Source organism: Mauremys reevesii, linkage group 8, assembly GCF_016161935.1.
Source record: "Mauremys reevesii isolate NIE-2019 linkage group 8, ASM1616193v1, whole genome shotgun sequence".
Taxonomy (NCBI): domain Eukaryota; kingdom Metazoa; phylum Chordata; order Testudines; family Geoemydidae; genus Mauremys; species Mauremys reevesii.
Genome location: NC_052630.1, coordinates 93451359 through 93479284, shown reverse-complemented (window position 1 = coordinate 93479284; position 27926 = coordinate 93451359). Strand labels below are relative to the sequence as shown.

The 27926-nt window shown below is 41.7% G+C and overlaps 1 long non-coding RNA gene across 1 annotated transcript; it reads right to left on the bottom strand.

Moving 5' to 3' along the window:
• Positions 1-659: 659 nt before the first annotated feature.
• Positions 660-27926, bottom strand: LOC120369804. Its single transcript, XR_005583442.1, has 4 exons — positions 27861-27926; positions 27483-27634; positions 2471-2551; positions 660-734 (listed from the first exon to the last, which is right to left on the bottom strand). It is a non-coding gene; the product is annotated as an uncharacterized LOC120369804 (long non-coding RNA).

Sequence of the window (27926 nt, the reverse complement as noted above, 5' to 3'; positions counted from 1 at the left end):
AAAAGACTTCTGCTTATACAAGAAGACAATCCTTGAGGGGAATTGGTTAAAACCAAACATCTCCATATTTGGTGTGTTTTCTTATGTCTAGTGGTGACAGGTTTGAGACAAGCAGAACAAAATGACTTTTTCACTTTAGCCCCCATCCAGTCCTAGTAGGAATTGTATTAGGGTGACCAGACAGCAAGCAAATCGGGATGGGGCATAATAGGAGCCTATATAAAAAACAAAAACAAAAATCAGGACTGTCCCTATAAAACTGGCACATCTGGTCACCCTAAACTGTATACTCATTCAGTATAGCCATAGAAATTATGGGATGACCAAGAGTTGTAGGTACCACCTAGCGTGGATGATACACCAGGAGCTGAAGGAAGCTAAAACAGGCAGAAAGTGCAAGAAGTAATCAGAGATAAGGAAAAGGAATATGGAAGTTAGAAAATATCAGTTGTAGAGAGAAATGGAGGGGAGGAAGTTTGCAAACTGAGATTTAGGAACTTGAAACAATAATAAGAAAACTTAAAAGGCTCCCAGTGAGGAAAGGCAAATCCTTAAAGAGTTCAGGCAAAATTTCTACATTAGACAATGACTGGATTCATTACATGGATAATGAACTGCACTGAATAAATCACTAATCACTGCACTGTACTTACTTCAGTGCCGTTACTCCTGAGCACAGCCTGGCCCTCTTTCTCATTTCCACTGTTCCTGGATGAAAGCAGATGATTGTACCCCTGTTTTTCATAGATGCCTGTTAGTACATGGGCAAAATCCATCCCTACGGTAAGCAAATACAATGCCATTCAACCCAACAGCATTCTATCCAGTTACCCCAGAACTGAAATTAGCCCTGCATGTTGGTGCCACAGCACACGTGACATCAAAAGAATGCCATTTGAGGAAAGGCAGCCAAAGTGCAGTAGCCGCAGAGATGATGGCAGCTGCAAAGTGCCAACTGACCCAGCTTGGGAGCAGAACAGCCAAGACTCAGCTTCATCATGTGATGACACAGATTCCATGACAAATGCACAGTGACATGGAAAATGTTTCCTAACGATGTCCAGAATTTACTAGTTAACTCCTCTGATAGCTGCTCTGCCACGATTTCTATGGTTATCCCAGCTGCTCTGTGGCTCCTGTTCAGAAGAGAACACTGGCAAAGCAGAGTCATCATTAAAGAACCAATATGAGAGGGCCGGAGGAATTGTAAGATGTGTGTGATTATTACACTAAGAAACATATTTAGCTATTCTGTTTTTTGTCTGATGGTTGGCCCTTTGTGCATCAAATTGATCTTAGAAGTCGGGAAGCACTCTGGGGTATACAAAAGCAAAACACACAGATCCCAAACTTGGCAATACAAAACAGCTGGAAACTCATCAATTCCCCGAGAGGGGAAGTTCCCAGTTAGTGAGTAGAGCCAATGTAACAGTTCTACCTTACATTACACTCCCTCTTGGCTTCCAATGTTGGGGATATTCTTAGGGGAAAGGATTTTGTTCAAGGTGCCCTTATGCCCTGGTGATCCGCAGCTGCTGAATAGCCCCTTGTGGACAGATGGACATAAATTAGAATAGTCCTAAGGCTTATGAGGGGAGGCCAGCCCAGCCTCAGGAAAAAATGACATAAAACCACCTTTACCCTTCCCTGGTCCTGCTCCAAGTGTAAAATGACTAGATTGCAGAGTCTAGGCCTAACAGCTTCATGGGGATTGGTCCTGCTTTGAGCAGGGGGTTGGACTAGATGACCTCCTGAGGTCCCTTCCAACCCTGATATTCTATGATTCTATGTTTCCAGAGGATGGATGTGAATCTTCCCCTATAATTTTAGTCACATTCAAAACCAGAAATGGGCCCAATTTTGCAACTGTGTTTCAGATTGTGGTTGAAATCTAACAATAGCTGATCTGAAGAGCTCATGAAGTTTTATATTGTCAAATCTCCATGGCAAGGTGACAGAATCAGGGAATAATAATTGGAATGTAGCAAAATGGGTACATTCCTCCTTTATTGTAAGAAAGGGCTGTCAGCTGACTTTCTTGGCAGGCTTGAACACCTATACATCCCCACCTCTCCTCAGTGTGTCTGTAGGTCTGTATTAGCATAGGTGCCTGTGGTAGCATAGGGTCATGACATAAAATAACTTTACACTGCTCCTTTAGAACTATCGTACACCTCCTTGGCAGCATGGCAAGGCAAAGGATTTCACTGTCTTCTAAGCAGTACTTTATCTACCCAGGAAGAGATACCTTCTACCTCAACCCATGCATGGTCATCATCTTTTAAAAATAATCATTTCAAGAGTGTCTAAGGCATGGCCATATTCTAGATACCCACCACCCGAGAAACTCCTTAACACCTAACTCCAGCTGGGATTCCTCTAATATTCTTCCCCATTTGCTAAGCCTCATATTCTTAATTTCCATCAAAAAGATTGCCTGCGACAGTTCTCAGTATGAGGTCTCAAATACCTTGTCCTTCCCATATTGCTGAATAGGAGTGGGATTCCAGCTATATCCGAGTTAGGCAGGAGGTAGAGCCTGAAGTGTCCTCTATGAGAAAAAAGGATTATGACACAGAAAGGTTTGAGGATCCTTGTCTCCATATTTGTCAGTGGTGGCTCTTAGGTTTTCATCTGCATTTGGGTGCATGACTTCCAAAGGCAATAGGTCCGATCTCTTCTGCCTTGCACCTTATGTAGCATTTAGCAAAGGAGATGCAAAGTGTGAGTGTAAAACACTACCATTGTAATCTGGGCCTGATTGTGATCTGTCAATAGTTTCACATGCCTGTCCCTATATGGACACCAATGTAGTTATTCTTGGTTTACACTTGTATGGGAATGCGGGGGAAACAACGTGTCACTGGCCTTTCCCCGATTTCTTACTCAAAACAAACGCTGCTGGCTGACCGGGAAGGAGCCCATAATCACACCGTGAAGCACAAGAAGTACAGATATAGTGCTGGAGTTTTGCTACCCCCTCTGCAGTTTGGAAGAGGTGTCTGAGGGGCAGTTGGGGGATCACCTAGAAGCATGTGGGTGCTGTATGGAATGTTGTCCATGGCTACGAGGCATGGCAGTTCTCTTACTTGAGAAGACCCCTCTCAAAACTCACATTTGTGGTGGAGCCCCCAAAACAAATGCTTCCTTCCAGGGGTGAATTTACAGGAAACTTCACATACTGAAAATTGCAGAGTTTTCCCTCCCTTATACGGCTACTTCCTGTGCATGAGAGAACAGGGCTACTGCATCAATGATTACAGACCAGAAACAGAATGTCACTGGCTAAGTGAAATAAAACTGCCATAAAAGAGAGAATTTTAATTTTAAAAGGCATACCGCTGGCTATCTGAAACCTGTTTGTCTTTCATGATAGCTAATCACAGGGCTAAGAAAATATGCAACCATATAAGTTTGGCTGCAGTCCTCTCTGATCTTGCAAGTTAAATAGAGCCAGATCATGTCAGTGTTTGGATAGAAAACCTCCAAGGAAAATCTGGTGATTCAGTAAGTGACACTGTTGCTGAGAGTTAAATCAACCCAAGACCCAGCCTGGTGCTAGGGGCGGTGATGGTGCTGTTTTTAATATGACATGTAAAACATCTCCTGGCACTTTTCACAAGAGCTGAAATGTTCAGCTCATTGTTTTGGTAATTACAGTCTATCTGTAATTCTACTCTGTATTTTCAATTGGATGCGGCTTTCTTTACTTCTTGATTTAAAGTATTGGATAATGATTTTTGATCACCAATAAAAAAAACCCACTAATGTATTCCACAGTAGAGGTGGCTGCATTTCTGCAGTGGGAGAAGTAATTCCTGTTTATATATAAGGTTTGCAAAGCATTTGTAGGATCTTCACGCTGAAAGGCAACAAACAAAATGTGTAATGGTTTACAGGCTGCTCAGAATTTTAAATCTTCATTCACTAGCATCAGTATAACAAGGAGCTAGAGGTTAGACTCTAGGAATCCTATTCCTGGTTCTGCCTCTGACTCACTGCATGATCTTGATAGAACCAATTAGCTCTTAGTGCCTCAGTTTACCCATTTTTTAAATGAGGATAATCCTCACCTACATTGCATCATAAAATTTAATTAATGGACATAAGCCTGCATTCCATGAACACCTAAACTCCACTGATGGCTGAGGGAGCTTTGGGTATACAAGATCAACCCCTGTGTATATTAAGAGCTTTGAGATCCTTTGAGTAGTTGTCTTCTATAACTGCCATGTGTAACACAAAAATGCACTCATACTATTACAGCAAGAACAGATGACCATTTTTGCAGAGGTCAAAACATAATTTAAAAATGTTTCACTTTTTACAGTTTGTGTTTCTAATAAGATTTCATGGCATGTCCAAATCATTATACACAAAGGTCTATTCTAATAGCAGCAGACTCATAAAAAACAGGACCAAACAATCAACTGTCTCCTGACCCATATATGTATTTACAGTAAAAGTACTTTAATAAAGGTAGCTACAGCCTCTAGATCCCCAGACCTTTATTTGAACTCTTTGCTGTAGCATAATTGATGGATAGAATTAGAGTGGATATTAAGACCTGGAACTGAACTTTTTCCAATAGGCTCAGCTATACTCACATTACTCATAATATTAAAAAGAAGCTGCCATGATCATATTAAATGATTCCATCCTGACACAGATTAACAGAGTATGCAATTATATTTAAATGCTGTAATTGGAACATGCTGTTAAGTGCCTACTGTCAGTCCTGCATTCCCCTCCAGGCAAGTAAGCCACTTCGTCCTTTGCTCTATACATTTAATGCCTTATTCTCCACCCAGAAATAGCTGATATTTCATCAGGAACACTTCATTTACTTCAATTCACTGTGAAAACACAGAACTTGGGAACACTTTAAGGCACAGATTTACTCTGAGAAGTAAATCTGTTTAAGGGGGGGGGGCATTCTGGAGTTCCATGTGTGTTGTTTTACATTGATTCCATAACAAATTTGCTTAGTCCTGCAAACTCAGCCTGCAATCTAAAAGCCAAAATGAGTTAATTCATTCACATATCATCACTGTTAACAAAGATTCCGCATGCCAGATTAGGCCCTTGGTTACAGCTGTGCAGTTCCCACTGACCTCAAATTTTGTCCAAACTCCTGTCTGTGCTGTCCTCTTGATGAATAATGGCACTGCACAGGTGTAACTGAGGGCCTAATATGACCTGCAGAATCTCTATTATTTGGGATGATGCATAAGAAGGAAAGAACCCAGCTTGACTTTCAGACCCCAGATTGTGATTGCAGGGCTGGCAGTTAGGGGGGGGAAAAAACCCTTTGCACTTTTAAAGTGAGATCTGATCAGCCACAAAGTGTATGACTGAAATCCCTTACAGTGTGACTCATCAGAGTACAGTCTCACTTTGAATGTCTACAGAATTTACTGTGTATGCAATAAAATTGTTCTGCATTAATTATCAGTCAATTGCTTTACTAGATTGAGTGAGGATATGGCACAGCTCTAGCTGTGACATAATTGCTTATGTCTGAATCCGTCAAGGTTTGTTTACTTCTCTATCAATCAAGTCCTAATTATTTCCTATTATATCAAATTGTAATGGTTTTGGCTAACATTTAATAGGATTTCCAGTAAGTATTATTGCTCAAAGAGTATGAAAAGTGACAAAACAATGACTAAAGTATCAGGCAAAAAAATCTCATGTTTCTGAAAGATCTGGAATGACTGAAGAACGAAGCCCCATATTTAACAATGGAACAGCCTGGCCATGAGCAGTAGTTTCCCTACACTGCTTTGCAAGAGTGTTTCAACCCAGAACACTTCTAAGGATGGCATATACAGTTGTACAGTCTCCCTATCCAGGCAGTCTTTGACAGGGCTGGATTTGGGGCAGGCAACCCAGGCGACTGCGGGGGGTACCGGGTTGGCAGAGCTGTTTTTGCTGTTAGCAATGAAAGGGAAAACTGGATGTTTGAAGTAAAATGTTTCAGGTTTTCCATATGTGGATTCATTTTTCACTAACCTCCTAGAATGTTCTGGACCTTTGTAGAATCTCGTGGAAACCTTTCAGACTTTCTGAGAACTACATTTTCCTTCAGCCTCCTAAAATATTATCAGTCATGCCCTCATGGGGTAAAAAGGAGCAGTCAGTGAGATATTGGAATGAAGCGAGAGCCTAGCTGTGATACTGCGAACCTTGTTTTATTGTGTAATTGTGAAAGTGTACTTATGTTTTAAAGACTAATAAAGGACGTATTTAATGAGACACCAGAGATATCTATCAAACCCTTATCTATGCAACCCTATAAAAAGAAAATTTCTAGTCTCAATTGTGGTTTGGCACGATAGCCGGTTCTCAGTAAACATTGTGAGAATAGCATTACAAACTCAGTCAAAACCACTACTACTTTGATGACAAGCTGCCTTGATTTCGTTGTGTCTTACAGAGTCAATGGATTTGAAGATGCCAACACTGCTGCCAAAGAAATGGTGGAAAACTTAGGAGTTGATCCTGTCTTCAATGAAACTTGTATTCATTGGAAGAATAGACAGTTTGGTTACGAGGGCAAAGATGGGGTGATGGGAAGCTCGGAAGGAAGATTCAAGAGGAATTTTTTTGCTTGCTATTTGGCACTGCTCGAGTGTCCATCAAAGAAAGGTTTGGACAAATGAAACACCATGAAAAGACATGGGGAGTTTTATGACCTTAATAAGATGCCAGCAGACAAGAAAACACTCTTGAACAATTGTACGGACCTTCACCGGAGGCTGAGACACAGGAAATGTTCAAACGTCAGTGATAAAGACCTCTATGTTGAATTGAACAATATCTGTCACATTTTGCAACACAGAAAGCATCTCCACTCCAAACTCTCCAATTAATTCATGATGCAGAGCTGAAGGACATTTTTCCTAATGTTTGGAAAGCTTTGAGGATTCTGTTCATGCTCTGGTCACAGTCACAAGTGGTGAGTGCAGCTTTTCGAAGCTCAGACTCATTAAAAAGTATCTTTGATCGCCGATGGCGGACAAGAGACTGACATTGCTTCCTATTTTATTGCTTGAAAATGCCATTGGCCAGTCTTTGGCTCTCTCTGATGCTGTGCTTCAGTTCGCAAGGGCGAGAAAAGTGACCTTTTGAACTAAAGGACTTAAGGTTAACATTCTAAGGTTGTCACTTACTGTAACACTATTTAATACTGGTCCACCCAATGTTGATGCACAGTTCAATTTCTTTATGTTAGTACATGTCAGTTATTCTTAACATTAAAAAGTTTCTATAAGCTTAGAGGAAACTAATGTTTTTATTTGCTTATGTGTGGCATGAATAAATCCAGATTTAGAGATGCTAACATTATGAATCATGCATGTAAATCATGCAAAGTCATGAAATAGGCTAAAAATGCAATAAAAAATAAGGTATTCAGAAGTTTAACAAATAGGGAGTGGGGGGTGCTGAAGACTCTCCTCACCTGAGGTGCCATTTGATCTAGGGCTGGCCCTCGTCCTTGATCTCTCTGCTGAGGCTGCTAATGGGATGTTAGCTGGTGGCCCTTATGCACAATGGTGGGTTTGTGATGCAGACGACTGTCCACTAAGAATTTGATCTGAGACCACTAACTCATTTCACATAAACCTTGTCTACACTTGCAGCGTTCTGTAGGGTACATATAACTACATGCCACAGTGAAAGGCAGTACTCTGTCCACAGATTAGCATGTGCTTACACATGGCAGTGAAAGACTTTGGCAGGAGGGAGGCAGCAGGGAAAGGCTCCATCAATGGGAAAGCAGCAGGACACAACACTGCTAAAAATAGCAGTGTAGACGTAGGAAGCACGGTGTGGGCGTGGAGAGAGCCATGCAGGGTACATATCCTAGGATTCAGGTGCGTAGGGCACTCTACTCACCTAAGATGTGCTTCATTGCCTACACCTCTATTTATAGCTGTGCTATCAGGGCATGCAAGGTCTGTACTTTACACACCACCATAAGTGTAAACCTACGCAAAAGCCACAAAGGAGCAGTCAGGTAGTAAAATATTTAGTTCATTTTGGAACAAGGCTCTTCCAACAGATGGGTGACTCAGAGGAAGAGAAAGGTTTTATAATGGGATATAGAGCCATCTTAGGTCCCCGTCACAGTAGTATTGGAGCGCCTCACAATATATTTATCCTCACCATGCGCTTGTGCAGGGGCGGCTCTAGGCATTTTGCCACCCCAAGCACGGCAGGCAGGCTGCCTTCGGCGGCTTGCCTGTGGAGGGAACAGCGGGAACAGCGGACCCTCCGCAGGCAAGCCACTGAGGGCAGCCTGCCTGCCACCCTCGCGGCGCCGGCAGAGCGCCCCCCACAGCTTGCTGCCCCTTGTGAGATAGGGAAATACCATTATCCTCATTTTACAGACAGGGAGCTGCTAAGTGACTTGCCCAAGGTCACACAGAAAGCCTGTGATGGCACAGGGAACTGAACCTGCTTCTCCCAAGTCCTAGGGGAGGGCTCTAACCATTAGAAAATTCAGGAAAGAGCTGCTGGCTCAGACAGGATGATTCCAGAGTGATTAGATGTGTCAAAGAAATGTATACTCGAAAAGAATTTGAAAGGTCATTATTTTTCTAAGTTACAATTAGGATCAAAGCTATCACTTTGAGCCTACTATATAACATTCATTTTCACATCAGGCTGGTGTGCAATTAGATGCACATTCTCAATGGCAATTCCTGGTGTTGCGTGTCTGATTTTCCAAGTACAATACCAATGCTAATGGTATGATATCTATGGGCACCAGAATCCTTGGAAATCCTGATATAATCCTTTCTGTTGAAGCAGAGGTTCTAGTGAGAAAACAAATTGTATATCGATAGCTATATTGAGAAATGCACTGAGATCTGAAATGAGAGACTGGACAATGCAAGAACAGTTAGTCTGCATTGTCTAAAATCCTCCTATTAATTGATTTCTGCTTTCTGTTTCTTGAAAACACATATTCCTCTGTGAGTAAACACCACTAGCCATCACAGAGGGGGCCTTGTCTCCTCTGTCGAAGCATGGGTTTTAAATGGAGTATTGTTTTCACAGTTCGGAGAATGCTAGGACCTCACACAGAGACTCATATGACATTGGTCTGAGATCCAGAAAAGAGTCTAGTCCAATTAATGCAACTTTCTGTGAACAGCCAGAGTTGCAAGAACAGCCGCATATTCCTTGCCCCCTTCCCAATATGGCCATGCAGGTATGCCCTCTTCTAAGCATGGCTACTCTCTGAGATGCCCAACAAGGGCAACTAATCTTACATGTGCACTGTGATGCTGGCAGGTCAGGTGCCAGCTCATGCCAAGGGCCCTAGGTCTCATTGAGCACTGATTAATGCATAGCTGGGAACCAGCGTGACTCACCTGTGTCTCGGCATTTTTAAAATAGATCTTATAATTATAAGAATGTGTTTAGACTTTATGAAATGCTTCTAAGTTGCTGCATGCATTAATCTCATAATATCTGTATCCTAATGTTGTAAGGTAATATTTAAGTGTTTGCTTTGTAAATATAAAAAAGTGTTTGCTCAGTCAGGAGAGAAGCATCACCAAGTGTGAAATACTAGTCTACCACAAGAGGTGCCATCTCCTGCCCACCAAAAGAAAGCCTATAGACATCAGACAAATCATTGTGGAACCTCAGTGCACAAAAGACTTTGTTGATGGCTCCCTCCCACACCCATGAAGTGGAAACATGCACAAACCCTTCTCTCATCAGTTTGAGCTGTGGGGGAAGGGGATGAAAGTCCCTGTCAAGAAAAATTATCATTGTGCTGCTTGGAATTTGGAGAGGACAATATTTCTAAGCATAAGCAAGGGAGCTCCAAACTACATAGCCCTAAAGGACATACAGAACCTGCATATTACAGCAGCAGCTATTACCTTTTTGAAAGATAACACCGTAACTCATGTGTGTGCATACGGTATCTACCTGCTTTAACCTTGCCAATCAGGGCTCCCACTGGCTGCAGTTTGCAGCCAATGGGAGTTGCGGGAAGTGGCAGCCAGCACATCCCTTGGCCCACACCGCTTCCCGCAACCCCCATTGGCCTAGAGCGGCAAACCGCGGCCAGTGGGAGCAGCGATCAGCCGAACCTGCAGACACGGCAGGTAAACAAATCGGCCCAGCCCCTGGTGGGCCACGTGCCAAAAGTTGCCAATCCCTGCCCTGGGAAATATCCCACCCTCTGACTCACTCCACCACTGCAACCAAGCTCCACAATCATCATTGCTGTGTACAGTATTAAATTGTTTGTTTAAAACTTATACTGTGTGTGTGTGTATATATATATATATATAGACTTTTGTCTGGCAAAAAAAAATTTCCCTGGAATTTAAGTCCCCCTTTTTCCCCATTAATTCTTATGGGGAAATTGGATTCGCTTAACATCGTTTCGCTTAAGGTAGTATTTTTCAGGAACATAACTACAACGTTAAGCGAGGAGTTACGTAGTTTTAGACTAACATTTAGTATGACTGGGAATCCCCACAAGTCCACTCTTTAGTCTCGGGCACCTTTTTCCTCCTTCTATCATCCAATCTCCCCTTTCGTTTAGCAGCATCTTTGATTGCTGCATTTATCCTGTACTGGAGGCAGCCTCCTTCAGGTCTACTCGCTACTAGAGAAGGTAAAGTTAAGCTCACTCTCAGCTTGGATGCTGTGCATATCCCCTTTGAGATAATCCTAGCCCACCCACCTATAGAACAAGATCTAGAATAGAGCTTGGCTTTAGGTCTACTACTGCTGCCCTCTCCTCTGTGTTTTTGAGCCAACCAAGGATCATATTTTTTTTAAGATGTTTCTGCTCTGTTGTACTTGATAATCAGCTCTCTCAAGATTCCTATTAGAACATGCACAGTGAAATTCTGGCCCCACTGAAGTCCATGGCAAAACTCCCATTGTCTTCAATGGGCCAGGACTTCACTCGTAGAATTAAAAGTTAGAAATACAGGCCAAGAGGCTACAAAAATACTAATGGAGTCATTTTCAATCTACTGCCATAATTGAAACTTCTATTTTGGAAGTGAGACTTAATCCCCACATTAGGCAACAATACGTCTTTCCAAGGAATGGGTGGTAGTGACAGTGAGACTTAGAGGTTGTGACAGGCCTGCTGTCCTAATTAATAGCTTGTCAATCTTCAAATGGAGTCAGGCTATTCTATCAGTGCAGGCCTCTAAACCTGGGTATACACAAAGGCAGGGTTAATTGAAGTTGTGTACTAATTTAAAACATCATGAAGTTGGGGGGAGGGGATTGAAATGTTTGGTATAAACTTCTGATATGCAGGGATATCTCAGGACCTTTAGTACTGCTTTTAGCAAGTGGTCTGCCATTGCTACATAGAATAAGCCAGACATTCCTAAGTCCTGTCATGGGGACAAAAGGTGAAGTATGTGTGCCTGAGAGAACGATTATATCTTGAAGCTATGTGAATTTAGCAAAACAAACACCTCTCAAGGTTCTCTCTCTCTCTTTTGGTCAAACTGGAATTGTTGGAAGATCTCAATTATAATAAATAGGAGAGGATGGACAGCATAAAGAAGTGAGGTATAAAAATGGTGAAAAATATTAAATACATTTCATGTGCACTCTGTAAATTAATCGGAGATCATTCTTGTGAAGAATTTGTATGAAAAGGGAAGAATGCATAGATACAAGGAGTTGAGTAAAGGCACAGATGGTAGTGGGTCAAATTCTGCCCTCAGCTGTCTATCTGTCTGGATAGATCTTTCTGTGAACTCCCTTCACCAGAATGTCTGAGTGTCTCACAAACATTGAAGAATTATCCTCATGACACCCATGTACAGTAGGAAAGGATTATTCCCTTTTTACAGATGAGGAACTGAGTCAAAGAAATTAAATGACTTGACCAAGGTCACACGTAGCAACCCAGTAACTGAAGCCAGATTGCCTGTATCCTAAAACAGATCCTTGACACATGAATATAAAGGTAGAATTTGATCCAGTACAAGAGTACAACAAGCCATCCCAGTAATCAAAAAAGAAGTGCTTTGTGCTTAATGGTGAGCCAGCCAACATCTCTCTCTGTTTTGTGTCAGCGTGATAAAGATAAAATGACTTCCCAGTTATTTTGGGCCACATTGCATTGCACACTCTAATCTCAGAGGACTGATTTCCATATCTAGACTTTAAGTACTTTCCTGAAAGAGTTACAGCAGAGATGGAGCCTAGCTCCACCTTCCACCGATCTATAGGAAAAGTTGGGAGCTGAACTCTGTGACTCATATGTCTCCATCTACAGCAGGCCAGAATTAACAACCCAAATCTGAAAACCCTGAATTTAGGGAAGTTCAGACTGAGGTCAGAAATTCTTAGCTCAAACCCATCTCTAAAGTATATTTTCAAAATTATTGATTGAAGTTTGCATATCTTAAAAAAAAAAAAAAGCAGAGATACTTAGTCACTTCCAACTTTTAATCACTGAACACCTAGATGGCAACCTTCCTTCTCAAAAGAAGATGGTGTAAGCATTAAAGCAGCTCAGTCACTATGCGTTATGCTGCAGCATCATGAGTCAAAGTCCAAGTCTGGAGCAGTAGTCTTTGCTACAGCAGTAAAATACCAGTATAGACAAGATCACTGATTTCCTATACAAAATTGGCTTCTGCTAACCCATAACACATTTTACTCGGGGGATGTTGGGAAAGCCCTTGGAATGCCTTTAAATTTTAAAGCAGTCAGATCAGTGGGTCCAGCAGCGAGGGGCTTGCTTCCTTTGTACTAGATGTATTAGGCCCCTTGATCTCACCTTGAGTAGATTGTGCTTCCTGAATAAGCTTCTTGATTGAAAAGAAGAAGGCTGCCCCCAGAAGAAAACACAAGGTGGTAGAGGATAGGAGAAATGGGCTGCCACATGAAGTAGAGACAAACCATCTCTCTTGGTGATTCCCATATCACCTGTCCTGCCATATCTAAGCTCCTTTCAGGAAATGTATTTAGAAGATTCATCACAACATTATAGCAACCAGCCAGAAGGGGGCGCTGACACCCAGGTTGTAAAAGCTCAGAGGGCCAACTTAATCCTGGGTGTAATTCCACTGATAGTATGTAGAAAGGATATACAACAGCTTTGATATGTAGAAATAGAACACTCGGCTTCATTTCTTACACCACGAGGCTACTGAACACCAGGGACAAATTTGGCCACAGTCTGAGAGAAGCTGTTGCTGGATATATTAACTGCTAGGGGAAAGGAGAGTTATAACTAACAGACTTGAATTATGTGTGCAGAGGAGAGTGGATGTTGGAAAGTGTTGGGAGGACACAAGGGAAGCAATTGGGGGATCTGAAAATTGCACCTCCCTCAGGGAAACTAAAACAGGTGGCCAGATGTGAGAGGCCAAGTAAATGGTAAAACGTAACAAACTTAAAGGAGTTTGTGTTATATAAATACATTGGACTAGGTAAAAATATGGAAGTTATTTGCACTTATTTGTGGAAAATTGTCAGATCTGTCAGCTATGACATCATCCAGGAACTTATGAAAATAAATTCTATATTTCCACCCAGACCATTATACATTATTTCCATACACCACAGAAAGGGTAAAGGAAGCAAAATGTCAAACCTTTTAAGTCATCAAGGATACATGTTAGAACCCGTACGTTCAGTAAAGATATATACACTAATCGCCTGCTGCCTTGGCATGTGCTGCTTTAGTTTCTGACGGACGTTTTGTATTATTTGTTGACGGTTTGAAAAGCCTTTTTCCCCCCTCCCAGAGGTTCAGTGTTAAAATCATATTGTTTCATAACAGGGCTTGAAATGAAAGCAAAACCCTACATGGGGCTTGCCTAATGCTCAGTGTGGAAATTTGTAAACAGATGCCAGTACTAAGTGCTTACATTAGATAATAAATGGCACCTATCTCCCGAATGCCTTGCACGCCATTTACTCTGTGTGCAGCCTGGGAATTTTTATTTATTTATTTTATTGTGCTTTTAGGATCTTTTAGGCAAGCAATTTGCTTGTGAATCTTGCACAACTGTCACTGGTTTCATACAGGCTTAAAAGGGATTAGTTCTTTTCTAAAGGGTCCCAGGTGGATTCTTTATTAACCTTTTGGGTAATAAACATTTATCTCATTTTTACAGCAGCATTTAACACTATCTATTTATGGCCAAATATCTGCAAATCCATTACATGAGCCGAAAATGCACCTGCTTCTTTAAAAAAAGGCTCTCTGGAGAAGCCTCAGCAGGCGCTGATAATTGTAAACAAAACAAACAAGAGCCTGTAAAATAAAAATGAAAGTATTACCCTGAGCTCTATGTCTTACAAAATGACTTCACTTTGAACGTAAACCCAATTATCATCATAACACGGCTATAAAAAAAAAATGAGGGAAGATTGAATGAGTCAAACTGAGGAAGACAGACACACATTGGCAAGCCTGAATGGCTTTATCTGTAAGTGTGTGTGTGTATGTGTGTGTGTGAGATCAATGCCAGGACTCCTATTGTGCTGTTCATATATTACACCCAGGATCTATAGGGTCTAGTCTATTATAATTTTATAGCACCCAAAAGTGCACATGGTGCTTCAGAGAAAGAAATAACACAGTCTCTGCCCCAATGACCTTACAGTCTCATTGTTACATGTGAAAGAAAGAATGAGGGTGACTTAAAGGAGGGAGGAGATGGAGTAAGGGGGACAAGAGTTACAGCAAGGTGACCTTGTGGGGTGATGTGCGTGCACATCTTGGTGGTTCTGCTGAATTTGGTATACGGCCCTACATATCATATGGAAGATAAAGATACAAGAGTGGCTGGTCCTGACTCACTGTACAGCAATGTCAAAAAGTTTGGCTCAGGTAGAATGTGCAATTAGACATCTCACTCCTCAGACCAGCTGGGGCTAGGATTCTAATGAGGGAGAATTAAACAATATTGAGTGGGATTTTCAAAAATGCCAAAAAACTGTTGGGCACCTAAGTCCCATTGACTTTCAGTGGGAGCTGGGTGCCTATCTCCCTTAGGCACTATTGAAGATCCTGCCCATTGTCCTCAGAACATCTCCCTAGGTTGCAGATGCCTATTGGGAGCGAGTGCAATTCTCGGAATAGAGACGATAAGGTATAGAGGGTCTAATCCTGTACCACAGATGCCAGTAGTACAAAATCAGGCACAGACCCTAAATCATCAAGGTGCTGAAGCACATTAGTCCCATTGTCTTCTCATGTGCTTCAAGATAAGCACATGCTTAAGTGTCTTGCTGAATTAGGGCCATGGTGAGGAAAATGGGAGTCACTGTCTGTGTTAAAAACAAAAACAACAGCAACAAAAACCCACCCCACACACAGGACACAACTGGGGCCTATTTAAAGGAACCTATAGCACTCTAGTGATCAGAACTTCTTGGAACCTTAACATTTTGAGTTCAAGTTAAAGCAAAGATTTTTATTGTATCCAGCCACGCTTGCCCCTGTTCCATAGGTGGCATCTCTGTGGGTAACTATCAGTATGTACAAGATTCTGAGAAAAAGTGACATTTCCATATTATGGATGCCATTCAATTTTTAACACTTATCATGCTTTCCAAGTTTATATCAGCTTTCATTACATCACATGGTGTTAGTTACCTGCTGCAGTGAGGTAATATAACACACTGCACACTGCGAGGCACATTGATCTCTTTCTTGTTTAAGAAGTAAATACTAGTCCCAGTGCGTTATCAGCCTAGCATGGCAGGTGTTTAGCCCACATACCTGCTAACAGAAACAGTGAGGGAGTATTCCGCTAGCAGCACTAACTTCCCCTCCACACCAGTATGATTAAAATAAGGGTCAAAGAAATTACATCATTGTGGCATGAAAGAAAGTAGCATTCCTTTCGCTGGGCTGATCAAATTAATTATGCTAAATAGCTGAAAACAGAGAGAAATGAAACAGAATTAGCCCTTCAAATGGTGCTTGAGGCAGAGCCAGAAATGAGACCACTTCGGAGTGGTCCAGTGATATTTACAAATCAGAATCTCATGCCGTTCCCTCTGGCTCTGACTGACACCAGTTTCAGTTATCATTATGGATTTCTGTAGCAGAATCGCAGCATACAGGAGCGCAGGGTGCAAGCTCTGAAGTTCTGAGCTGCTGTTATCGCTAGAGATGCAATTTTCTTTAAAGAACTTTCAGTAATTATTAATGCTGATTTTTTATTCAGAAGTTATATGTCATTTGTAATGTCATTTACATAATGTGATTTTCATACAAGGATAATTCATTCTGAGAGTTCTTGGATCTGCATACAATAGACACACACATCACGACAAATTCTATATCATTTACACCTGTGCAACCCAAATGAAGTTACTCAGCTGAACAATTATAACTGAGCAAAGAATTTGAACCACCGTGTCTTATTGTTTGAGTATTATTTATTTTTAAATACATTAGCCTCCAAGAGAAAAGCAAACCACAAAAATACTCTTTTAAAAACAAAACAGACTAAAATGGCAGCCCCACCTACTCCTGATGTGGTTTGTGGGCAAACCAATGACCTCTCATGATCAACACTTCCCAAGAACAGTGATAATCCTAACAATATCAGCATAGACACCCAGGATGAAATCCTGGCACAACTGAAGTCAATGACAAACCTGTTGACTTAAATGGGACCAAGATTTTACCCTGAAGTTCAGCCATTACCAAGAGGGAGATCATATGCCACCAGATGTCATCTCTTGGCTGTACCCAGATTTGTACCAAGGTTGATAAGGCTCCAGGAGATCTGAGTCATCCAGGTGCTATGACAGCTATCTCACCACATCCTTTTAAGTCATCTTAACCAGAAATGGTAGATGAGATACTGTATGGCAGACAAACAGATTGCCAGCATTAAATTATACCATTATATATCAATAATGCCATGCCTTCACAGAAGCCAGTCCTCTGCCCTTCCTATAGAATGTGTAGACAATCTGCATTGGCAATGGACCAACTTCTTTCCCATCAGCTTTCATCAATCAAGGAATGCATGAGTCAAAAGTACAGGCTGTGGCATGAAGTATTCTCAGTACCTCCAATACCACCGTGAACATCACTGGTCCATGCTCAACCCGAAAAGACTTAACATGGGAAATGAATTGAATGAGCTTAAAATCAATTTCCCATACAAATGTTTCAAGCGAATGAGGGATCAGAACAACATCTAGGGTTTATAAAGCACCTTTTTATCCAAAAATCTCAAAATGCTTTACAAAGATCAATAGAGTATATCCAGGTCCCCTCCTTCCCAAAAGATGCCTGTCCTTTAACCACTATACAAAATTGGCTCACTATGTAAATAAGTATCAGAGGGGTAGCCGTGTTAGTCTGGTTCTGTAGAAGCAGCAAAGAATCCTGTGGCACCTTATAGACTAACAGATGTTTTGTAGCATGAGCTTTCGTGGGTGAATACCCACTTCTTCGGATGCAAGCAGTGGAAATTTCCAGGGGCAGGTGTGTATATATAAGCAAGCAAGAAGCAAGCTAGAGATAACGAGGTTAGATCAATCAGGGAGGATGGGGCCCTGTTCCAGCAGCTGAGGTGTGAAAACCAAGGGAGGAGAAACTGGTTCTGTAATTGGCAAGCCATTCACAGTCTTTGTTTAGTCCTAAACTGATGGTGTTAAATTTGCAGATGAACTGGAGCTCAGCAGTTTCTCTCTGGAGTCTGGTCCTAAAGTTTTTTTGCTGGAGGATGGCCACCTTAAAATCTGCTATTGTGTGGCCAGGGAGGTTGAAGTGTTCTCCTACAGGTTTTTGTATATTGCCATTCCTAATGTCTGATTTGTGTCCATTTATCCTTTTCCTTAGAGACTGTCCAGTTTGGCCGATGTACATAGCAGAGGGGCATTGCTGGCATATGATGGCATATATTACATTGGTGGACGTGCAGGTGAATGAACCAGTGATGGTGTGGCTGATCTGGTTAGGTCCTGTGATGGTGTTGCTGGTGTAGATATGTGGGCAGAGTTGGCATCGAGGTTTGTTGCATGGGTTGGTTCCTGAGCTAGAGTTACTATGGTGCGGTGTGCAGTTGCTGGTGAGAATATGCTTCAGGTTGGCAGGTTGTCTGTGGGCGAGGACTGGCCTGCCACCCAAGGCCTGTGAAAGTGTGGGATCATTGTCCAGGATGGGTTGTAGATCCCTGATGATGCGTTGGAGGGTTTGAGCTGGGGACTGTATGTGATGGCCAGTGGAGTCCTGTTGGTTTCTTTCTTGGGCTTGTCTTGCAGTAGGAGGCTTCTGGGTACACATCTGGCTCTGTTGATCTGTTTCCTTATTTCCTCATGTGGGTACTGTAGTCTTGAGAATGCTTGGTGGAGATTTTCTAAGTGTTGGTCTCTGTCTGCGGGGTTAGAGCAGATACGGTTGTACCTCAGTGCTTGGCTGTAGACAATGGATCTTGTGGTGTGCCCGGGATGGAAGCTGGAGGCATGAAGGTAGGCATAGCGGTCGGTAGGTTTTCGGTATAGGGTGGTGTTAATGTGACCACCACTTATTTGCACCGTGGTGTCTAGGAAGTGGACCTCCCGTGTAGATAGGTCCAGGCTGAGGTTGATGGAGGGGTGGAAGCTGTTGAAATCGTGGTGGAATTTTTCCAGAGTCTCCTTCCCATGGGTCCAGATGATGAAGATGTCATCAATGTAGCGTAGGTAGAGAAGGGGCGTGAGTGGACGGGAGCTGAGGAAGCGTTGTTCCAGGTCAGCCATAAAAATATTGGCATATTGTGGGGCCATGCGGGTGCCCATAGCGGTGCCACTGATCTGGAGATATATATTGTCATTAAATTTGAAATAGTTGTGTGTGAGGATAAAGGCACAGAGCTCAGCAACCAGTTGTGCTGTGGCATCATCAGGGATACTGTTCCTGACAGCTTGTATTCCATCAGTGTGTGGGATGTTTGTGTAGAGAGCCTCTACATCCATGGTGGCTAGGATGGTGTTCTCTAGAAAGTCACCAATGCATTGTAGTTTCCTCAGGAAATCAGTGGTGTCACGGAGATAGCTGGGAGTGCTGGTAACATAGGGTCTGAGTAGAGAGTTCACATATCCAGACAGTCCTTCAGTGAGAGTTCCAATGCCCGAGATGATGGGGCGTCCAGGATTTCCGGGTTTGTGGATCTTGGGTAGTAGATAGAATAACCCTGGTCGGGGTTCTAAGGGTATGTTGATTTGTTCCGGTGTTAGTGTAGGGAGTGTCCTGAGTAGATGGTGCAGTTTCTTAGTGTATTCCTCAGTGGGATCTGAGGGAAGTAGCCTGTAAAATTTGGTATTGGAGAGTTGTCTGACGGCCTCCTTTTGGTAGTCAGACCTGTTCATGATGACAACAGCACCTCCTTTATCAGCCTCTTTGATTATAATGTCAGGATGGTTTCTGAGGCTGTGGATGGCATTGCGTTCTGCACGACTTAGGTTGTGAGGCAAGCGATGTTGTTTTTCCACAATTTCTGCCTGTGCACGTCGGGAAGCATTCAATGTATAGGTCCAGACTGTCATTTCGACCCTCAGGAGGAGTCCATGTGGAGTTCTTCTTGTGCTGTTGGTGGGAGGGTAACTGTGTATCAGTGCGCTGTTCAGTGTTGTCCTGGAAGTATTCTTTGAGTCGGAGACGAAAGTAGGCTTCAGATCGCCGCAGAACTGTATCATGTTGGTGGGGTGGCAGGGCAGAAAGAGAGTCCCGAGATAGGACAGACTGTTCTTCTGGGCTGAGTGTGTGGCTGGATAGATTGACGATATTGCTGGGTGGGTTAGGGGTATCACGGTTGTGGCCCCATGTGGCAGGTAGGAGTTTAGACAGCTTACAGTCCTTTTTCCTTTTTAGAGAGGTGAAGTGGGTAATGTAGATCTCCTGTCTTATTTTAGTGAAGTCCGTTTGTATGGAAGTTTGGTTATTGATGAGAGTCTCTAGGTTGGAGAGCTCTTTTTTGATGTTTTCCTGTTTGCTGTATAGTATGCTGATCAGGTGGTTCCTCAGTTTCTTAGATAGAGTACGGCATAATCTCTCACTGTGGTCTGTGTAGTATGTAGATAGCAGTGGATTTTTTACCTTTAGTCCATTAGGTATGATGTCCATCCGTTTACATTTGGAAAGGAAGATGATATCCATCTGTATTTGTGCAAGTTTCTTCATGAGGTTGATGGATTTCCACTCCATACGGCTAAATGCAGTGCCTTGCATGGTGTCAAGTATCAGAGGGGTAGCCCTGTTAGTCTGGTTCTGTAGAAGCAGCAAAGAATCCTGTGGCACCTTATAGACTAACAGATGTTTTGTAGCATGAGCTTTCGTGGGTGAATACCCACTTCTTCGGATGCAAGCAGTGGAAATTTCCAGGGGCAGATGTGTATATATAAGCAAGCAAGAAGCAAGCTAGAGATAACGAGGTTAGATCAATCAGGGAGGATGGGGCCCTGTTCCAGCAGCTGAGGTGTGAAAACCAAGGGAGGAGAAACTGGTTCTGTAATTGGCAAGCCATTCACAGTCTTTGTTTAGTCCTAAACTGATGGTGTTAAATTTGCAGATGAACTGGAGCTCAGCAGTTTCTCTCTGGAGTCTGGTCCTAAAGTTTTTTTGCTGGAGGATGGCCACCTTAAAATCTGCTATTGTGTGGCCAGGGAGGTTGAAGTGTTCTCCTACAGGTTTTTGTATATTGCCATTCCTAATGTCTGATTTGTGTCCATTTATCCTTTTCCTTAGAGACTGTCCAGTTTGGCCGATGTACATAGCAGAGGGGCATTGCTGGCATATGATGGCATATATTACATTGGTGGACGTGCAGGTGAATGAACCAGTGATGGTGTGGCTGATCTGGTTAGGTCCTGTGATGGTGTTGCTGGTGTAGATATGTGGGCAGAGCCATCCTCCAGTGGAAGGGACCTTGAAAAGTCATTGAGTCCAGCCCCCTGCCTTCACTAGCAGGACCAATTTTTGCCCCAGATCCCTAAGTGGCCCCCTCCAGGATTGAACTCACAACCCTGGGTTTACCAGGCTAATGCTCAAACCACTGAGCTATCCCTCCCCCCAAGGTGCCACAGGACTCACCCCAAGTCTCTAAGATGCCACAGGACTCCTTGTTTTTGCTGATACAGACTAACACAGCTACCCCCCTGAAACCTTTGAAGAAAAGGTAGCTAGAGCACTGTTGGATTCTTCAGTTATTTGCAACTTCCTCCCCCCCTGTAAATAAATCTCTTACACTCTTCTTACAAGATTTGTCCCTGCCATGTTATCTATTTTAATGCCTTATTAACTAGCCCAGACATCTCATCTGCTTTTACTGTAGCCATATGTGCTTCAGCTCATGTTGCTGTGACTGCAGAAGCCACAAAAGATTGTGTGTTTTCACCACACAGCAATATGGAACTTTGATGCCTAACTCTCACTCTCCATCTAAGCTCTAAATTTTTGCACAGCTCTATTAATAAACTGCTCAGGTTTTTTTAGTTGAATTTAACCTCTCCTTACCCCATTCACAGGCACTTTTTGAGTTCACCTCTTTGCTCAGACAATGTCCAAAAATGTTACCTTCCTCTCCACTCCAGAGTTCATTACCAACCATGTGACTGCTATTAGCATGGATCTCGAAGGAACTGACATTATCCCACATGGCCTGTGCCTTTTCCAGTGGCCTTGGGAGAATTATAATCCCCTCCTGAATGCACAGTTCATCTTGTTCATGAACCTGTTTTCTTAAAGTCTGTACATTCATTAAGCTTATTATCTTTAATTTTGGGGACATCAGATTTAGAGGACTCTGGGTGCATTAGCAAAATAAACTTAGAACCACAGGGCTAGATTTGTGTCAATTTACATGGTGATTCGTTTGCTGCTACAGTTACAGCTAAATTCCAGATAAGGCACAAGAGAGTTAAGGATGAACAAAGCAGTTTGGCTAGAATAAGAACTGACCTGAAGCTTAACCCAACAGGGAAACAGAACCAGACAAACTCTTCTGAGGGCCACAAATGTCTGGTTAATCTTTATTTTCTCATTAGTTTTAATTGCCACTGCCAGGTTTCAGCCAGGCCTGAACTAGAGGCAGGGGGAGAGGGAAAGCTATGAGACAGGCTGTTTTTTGGGTGCTTCTTTCCCATCCAGAGTTCCCACAAGGAAAGCCAGTTTCAAGCCCAGTTTTATATGAGAAAAGTTTGGACAAGCATCCAGTTTGTGGGTATTTTGCCCAACTAAACCTCTGAGCCACTTCAGTCTTGACCATCGGGAGAGAAAATAAATTGCAAGAGAAAGATGTCTTTTGCATAGACACCTGCCAGCTAGTGGGCATAGATCCCTATTATATGCCATTATATTAGGGCACTGGTTCAGCATTCGTTTCCAAGTATTTCTAGAGCTCTTATCACCTTTGTACTGACTAAAAAGCGAAACACCACCTACCGAATCAGCAACTCTTCCTGCAGTGCCTGGGTTTTCCTTGGTCTCCCATCCAAGCTGAACAAAAATAACTTAAAGGGCCAGATCCTTAGCTGGTATAAACTCACATGGCTCTTTGAAGCCAGTGGAGCTGTGCTGATTTACAACAGCTGAGATTTTGAGCCATCATTGAACTCCTGAGTGATCTATGTTTTGTCTCCTAATCCAAATCCATACACTAGATCATCCCTGTTGTACAGTTGTATTAGCCTTTTCCAACCTTAACTTCCACAGTGGATATGTTTGCATATATGTGGGGCATGCTATATTTTCATCAATGGAAAGCAGCACATCATTTACTTATGTGGGTGGGAGTGGTTTTTGTCAACTTCACTCTTGCATGCTCAATTATGGCTCTTTTTTCAACTCAGACTATTTTGCATAAGATTTGGATTGTCTATCTATCGTCCACCCCCTGCAAAAGAAAGCGGAAGTGTTAGAGCACATTTAAAGTATTCACATCTAAGAGTCAATACCATCACCCATAGTCCTACATTTTGATAAGTACCAACTTGTGTCACTAATGCTGCTAACTATATACTAACTTATTTTGCGCAGATATTTTCTAACTCTGACTGGTTGAACTATTGCATCCAGTAATTCTCCTTATTGTTATTCATACTTCTGCAAAAGAGTCCAAAGCTCCACTTGCTGTGTGAGAATACGCATGCACCATGCTTCTTAAAACTTGACAGTAAAAAAGAAACTGTAGGAAATAAAATTGTTTTATCTGGACAAGTGATTACATAAACCATGCTTCCTTGTAGAACTGGCAAGTGTGTAGCACTATAGTATTCATGTATGTTCTTGGAGTAATTTTGCAATGTACTTTGGGCAGCAAAGTTAAAGCTCTCTGCTGCCAATATTCTATTGCTAGGGTCAAACAATATTTAGGCTCTTGTCTAATTTCAGTGCCAGCAAACTTAGTTTCTGGCACTACTAAAGTAACAATACATCAGTAAGACCATTAACCTTTGCTAGCACGTACTCAGCTCTGAAGTGGATATTATTTATCAAGCAATACACAGTGCAAATAATGTTAGCAGATTTGATCACCTCTATTTTCCTTCTTTTGCTGAATATATTGAATGTAATGTCTCTACTCTTCTGCATAAATAGGGATGGATATTGATAATACTTAATACTAGATATGTCACAGAAGGCAAAACGGCCCTACTTCAGATCTAGGAAAAATAAAAATAAAATATTAGTAGATATTCTAATTCTCTCTTCACTGAGCTACAAACCAAATGATTTTTACTATAGCTGGTCAAAAAATCTCTGTTGCAACAGTTTTTCAATGGAAAATGACTTTTGCAACAAAATGAAGATTTGAGAAAAATTCCCTATATGGCAAAAACATTCCAGTTTTAGGTAGGGGAACCCTTGAAAAACTTGAAAACTGAAAACATTTTGCTTTTCAATTCAAACAAAAAAACACAAATTTTGATAAAAAAAAACATTTTGCTTTTCAATTCAAACAAAAAAACACAAATTTTGTTAAAAAAAAATATTTTAACTAAAAAAATTTCAGGGAGGTACAAGGGGGTTGGGGGGCAGAATGACTTCCCAACCAGCTTGATATTTTACCCAAAACCCCAACAACTCCACCCTACTTCTCAACACAGCTCTTTGGTGAAGAATCATATTATTGTTTTCTTCAAATTTTACAACTCTTCTTTTACTATCAACTGTCCTTGATTTTTTTGTAATCATGTTTATTCACCTACTTGCTAAAATACATATAAAAAGTCATTAATTCACAATGGGTCTCCCGGACATCAATATGAATTAGCAAGGGATTACTGTACTGATAGTGAGGACAGGGCTGGCACTCAGAGCTTAGCGGAGCTATACTTATTTACACAGCTGAGGTTCCTTTCTCTGCCTCTCAAAGAATACAGTATAGATCAGATCCTGGGCAGCAGTTCAGGAGCAGGGGGCTGTACAAACTTATATCTATATAATTTATATATAAATACAACCATCAAAATAATTTTACTCACATAGAGGCACCCAGCAACAATGTCCTCTTTCCCTGCTTCTATCTCTTTTATTCTTGGGACCACCAGCTATGGCAGTCAGAGTAGCTGATAACACCAAAGGAATCACAGTGCCTGGATGGACAGTCCTAAGCAGAGGTCAAGTTTCCATGTGGCAGGCAAGGCCCTGTGCCTCACAGTTCCCTCTTTTGTCAGAGCCCCTTCACAGCACACACAACCTCCTCCTCCAATGTCCTGTTTGACCACCTACACCCTGAAAGATTAACTGTGGGACTCTAAAGAGCCCTGCCTCTCTTTCGCCTTGATGAAAGCCTTCTGACTTCCTACCCACCAGTAATGGCAAGGGCCCTGACACACACTCCTAATGGCATCCCAACATCCCTAACCTTCCAGATGCACTGGGCCTGATTCTGATCTCACTTATACCAGAGCAAAATCAAGATGAAGTCCATTCAAGTCAAGCAGCCTGGTTCAAAATATAGAAGTACACCTTTAAGCAGCATATGTACAGAACAAAATGTATTAAAGACATCAATATTTATAGAACAGATAGAATTCATACTATGCTTGTTATTTGTCAAAATAATCTTGATTTCAACTTGATATCCAAAACAATGAGGACTAAAGCTGGGACCAGCTCCTCCTTAAATCAGGTTAAAAGACAACATATTACCGTGCCAACAAAAGTAAAGTTATCACATAAATGAATCCTAAGGGATATCCTTATGTATCGAATCTCTGTCAATTCTAAGTATATACTGAAAATCTCCAACACTACACACATCACTGAATAGCCAAGGGGCATAACTTTGTCAAAGTAATTTTGTCCTTCAGAGCAGAGTACTAATTGTTCAGAAGTCTTCTGGGTGAATTATGCTAAAAGTAAATTAATTAGTGACTCAATCTCCAATTTTCCAAACAAAACATCAGATTAGAACAGTGGGCCAGAGATAGACCACTCTGACATAGGATATGTTATCTTACATAAGGGACAGGCTAAAAGATTCCTGTTATACAGACTCTTCTGGATTCATTTTGGAAAGTGTTGGGATTTACATATTTAGGGTCTGATCTTGTGTTGGCTGAAGTCAGTGGGAACTCTACTATTAACTTCAGTGGAAGGAAGTTCATGCCCTTACTGGGAAAGAATTTGCTACTGGGGCTATTTAATGCTTCTAGAACAAAGGCTGAAACCAGGCAGAACTCACAAAGCCTCTAATTTTGTTACAAACCTGAAACTCTGAGCATATTTGCCAACCAGGGCAAGCATTTTGATTTGAGCTTAGGCCAAATTTTCAAAAAACCTCAGCCACCTCAAGGTTTCAGATGGTTGCAGTTTCAGCCTGGATGAGTTTCACTTTGAGGTTTCATTTTAATTCAAAGCAAAATAACTCAAAGAAAAAACGTAATTGGGGTAAACTCACACAAACCAGGGCAAATTAAAAAAGACTATGCTAACCCGGGAGACTTAAAACATGATTCCCCCTATGCATTAACCTTGTCTAGATTGGGCAAAGAGGTTGTGGTTGACATCTTGTTCGCTAATATACCATGATTTTGATCCTAGTCTAGTCACTGGTTAACACTTGCTGATTGTGCTTAAACCTAGGCTCTCCCAGCTAGGCTTAATGACAACCAGCTAATATGTATTAGACGGAGATCACCTCAATCTACACAGGGGCAAAATCACTGTGGAAATCATATCAGCTAAAACAATGCCAACCACTGGTGGATCCTGAGACGCTATGGAATTCCAGCAAAGATTGTTAATTTGATAAAAGTTTTGTATGACCAGACTATGCATGCTCTGCTGTATTTTTGAGTGAGACATACCAGATAGACAATACTTTTTCCCCAAAATGGACCAGCTAACAAAGACATTTTAATGCAAATATCTGCTTAATGTGTGTTTTGTTGATTGTTTAATCCCATCGTTAAACACTATTTTAAATGTAAAGAGAGAAGCAATCATTCCAGGCTCATTTTCCAGCTCAAGCCTCCTTCCCGCATCACCAAAGAGAAGGGGAAGTTTGCTGTTGATTTTAAGGAGAGCAGGTTAGAGCTCATAAACCTTTTTGCCTGTAAGCCTGCACCCTCTTCTTGGAATATTACATTAGGGTAATCAGAGCAGTCACTTTTATTACATGTTCTAAAGGCAGCCAAAGAGGGGGGAAAAATCGTCATTGTTTGATATTCCAGCTCATAGTTCTGGGAACAAAGATGTACGGACACTAGAATTGTACAGAGCAGACGGGGGATGCGCACAGGGGGCCTGATTCTGCAACATGCTGAGCATTTCTTGCAAGGTGGTGAGTGCCTTCAACTCCATTGGCTTCAGTTGGAGTGAACGGTTCTAAGCAACCCCTAACATTCAGCCCTCATCAAAAAAATTTCAAGGAAGACTAAGTATAATTTAATCTATTACATGATTGTGCAAAAATTACTTAACCACATCAAAGCAGCAGTGGCATCATATTCTGAGAACAAACGTTGCAAAACAGTTCTCAAATACAAAATGCAATCTTACAGGTGATTTAATCAGGGGAATGCATCACAGAATATATGTTTCATTTATGTCTCTAAAATCAAAACAATGGAACCATTATCAGAGACAGAAATGTTAGAACCATTTTCCTTATTAGCTCTGGTCATTAAAGGGACATTTAGCCATCAAGCAATTTTTACTCTTTTATTTTTTAAATCAAAGTTCTTCTGAAAAGAATCCTTACTAAAAATAGAGGGAGGCATTTTCAAAGGGTCAGGAGAAATATTTTTAAAGAATAAATTGCATAGGTGTCTTTCATGCCAATTGCATTATTTTCTTTTGAATAAAAAAAAAATCCAACCCAAACTTTTCCCATTTCCTCTTCTCAAACTTGAATACTCAATAGAAAAGTGATAGCGTGCTCATCTCTAGCTCTGAGTAATATAACTCTCTACCACTGTTTTAATTTTATTTAGTGATTCAAATGTACAAAGGTTCAGTTGGTTAGTTCAGATAGACCCAAGTATGTGTGAATATCTACCTGTATTGTTACCTCTTTTCAATTGAGCTGGCTAGTCAAAGTTCAGGACCTTGTAGGTTGTTCCAGTTGGAAGTAGAAATTGATGATAGAGTTTGGTATTTTCTTGGATGCGATCTTGTTCATTTACATGGAATGCACTAAGTCATGCTTCTCTGCAGGCAGAAGAAACCAAAAACAAAAGGAATAGTTTCATAGCTTTCAGCCCCACATTTCTTTCAGCCAGTACCCCAACCCAGAACTTAACCCCTCTCTCTCTAGACTTCTCCCAGGGAAACACCCTTCTTAACGGTAGCACCTTAGCCTTCCTGTTTTGCCTCTCAGTTTCTCATCTGTCCCCCCATGCCCCAACTAGTCTTTGCCATGCCCACAGACACATACCTCCACCTTGTCAGAACAATATGTAGAAACCTCAACCCACATGGTGTTTCTTTTTGGACATCAGGC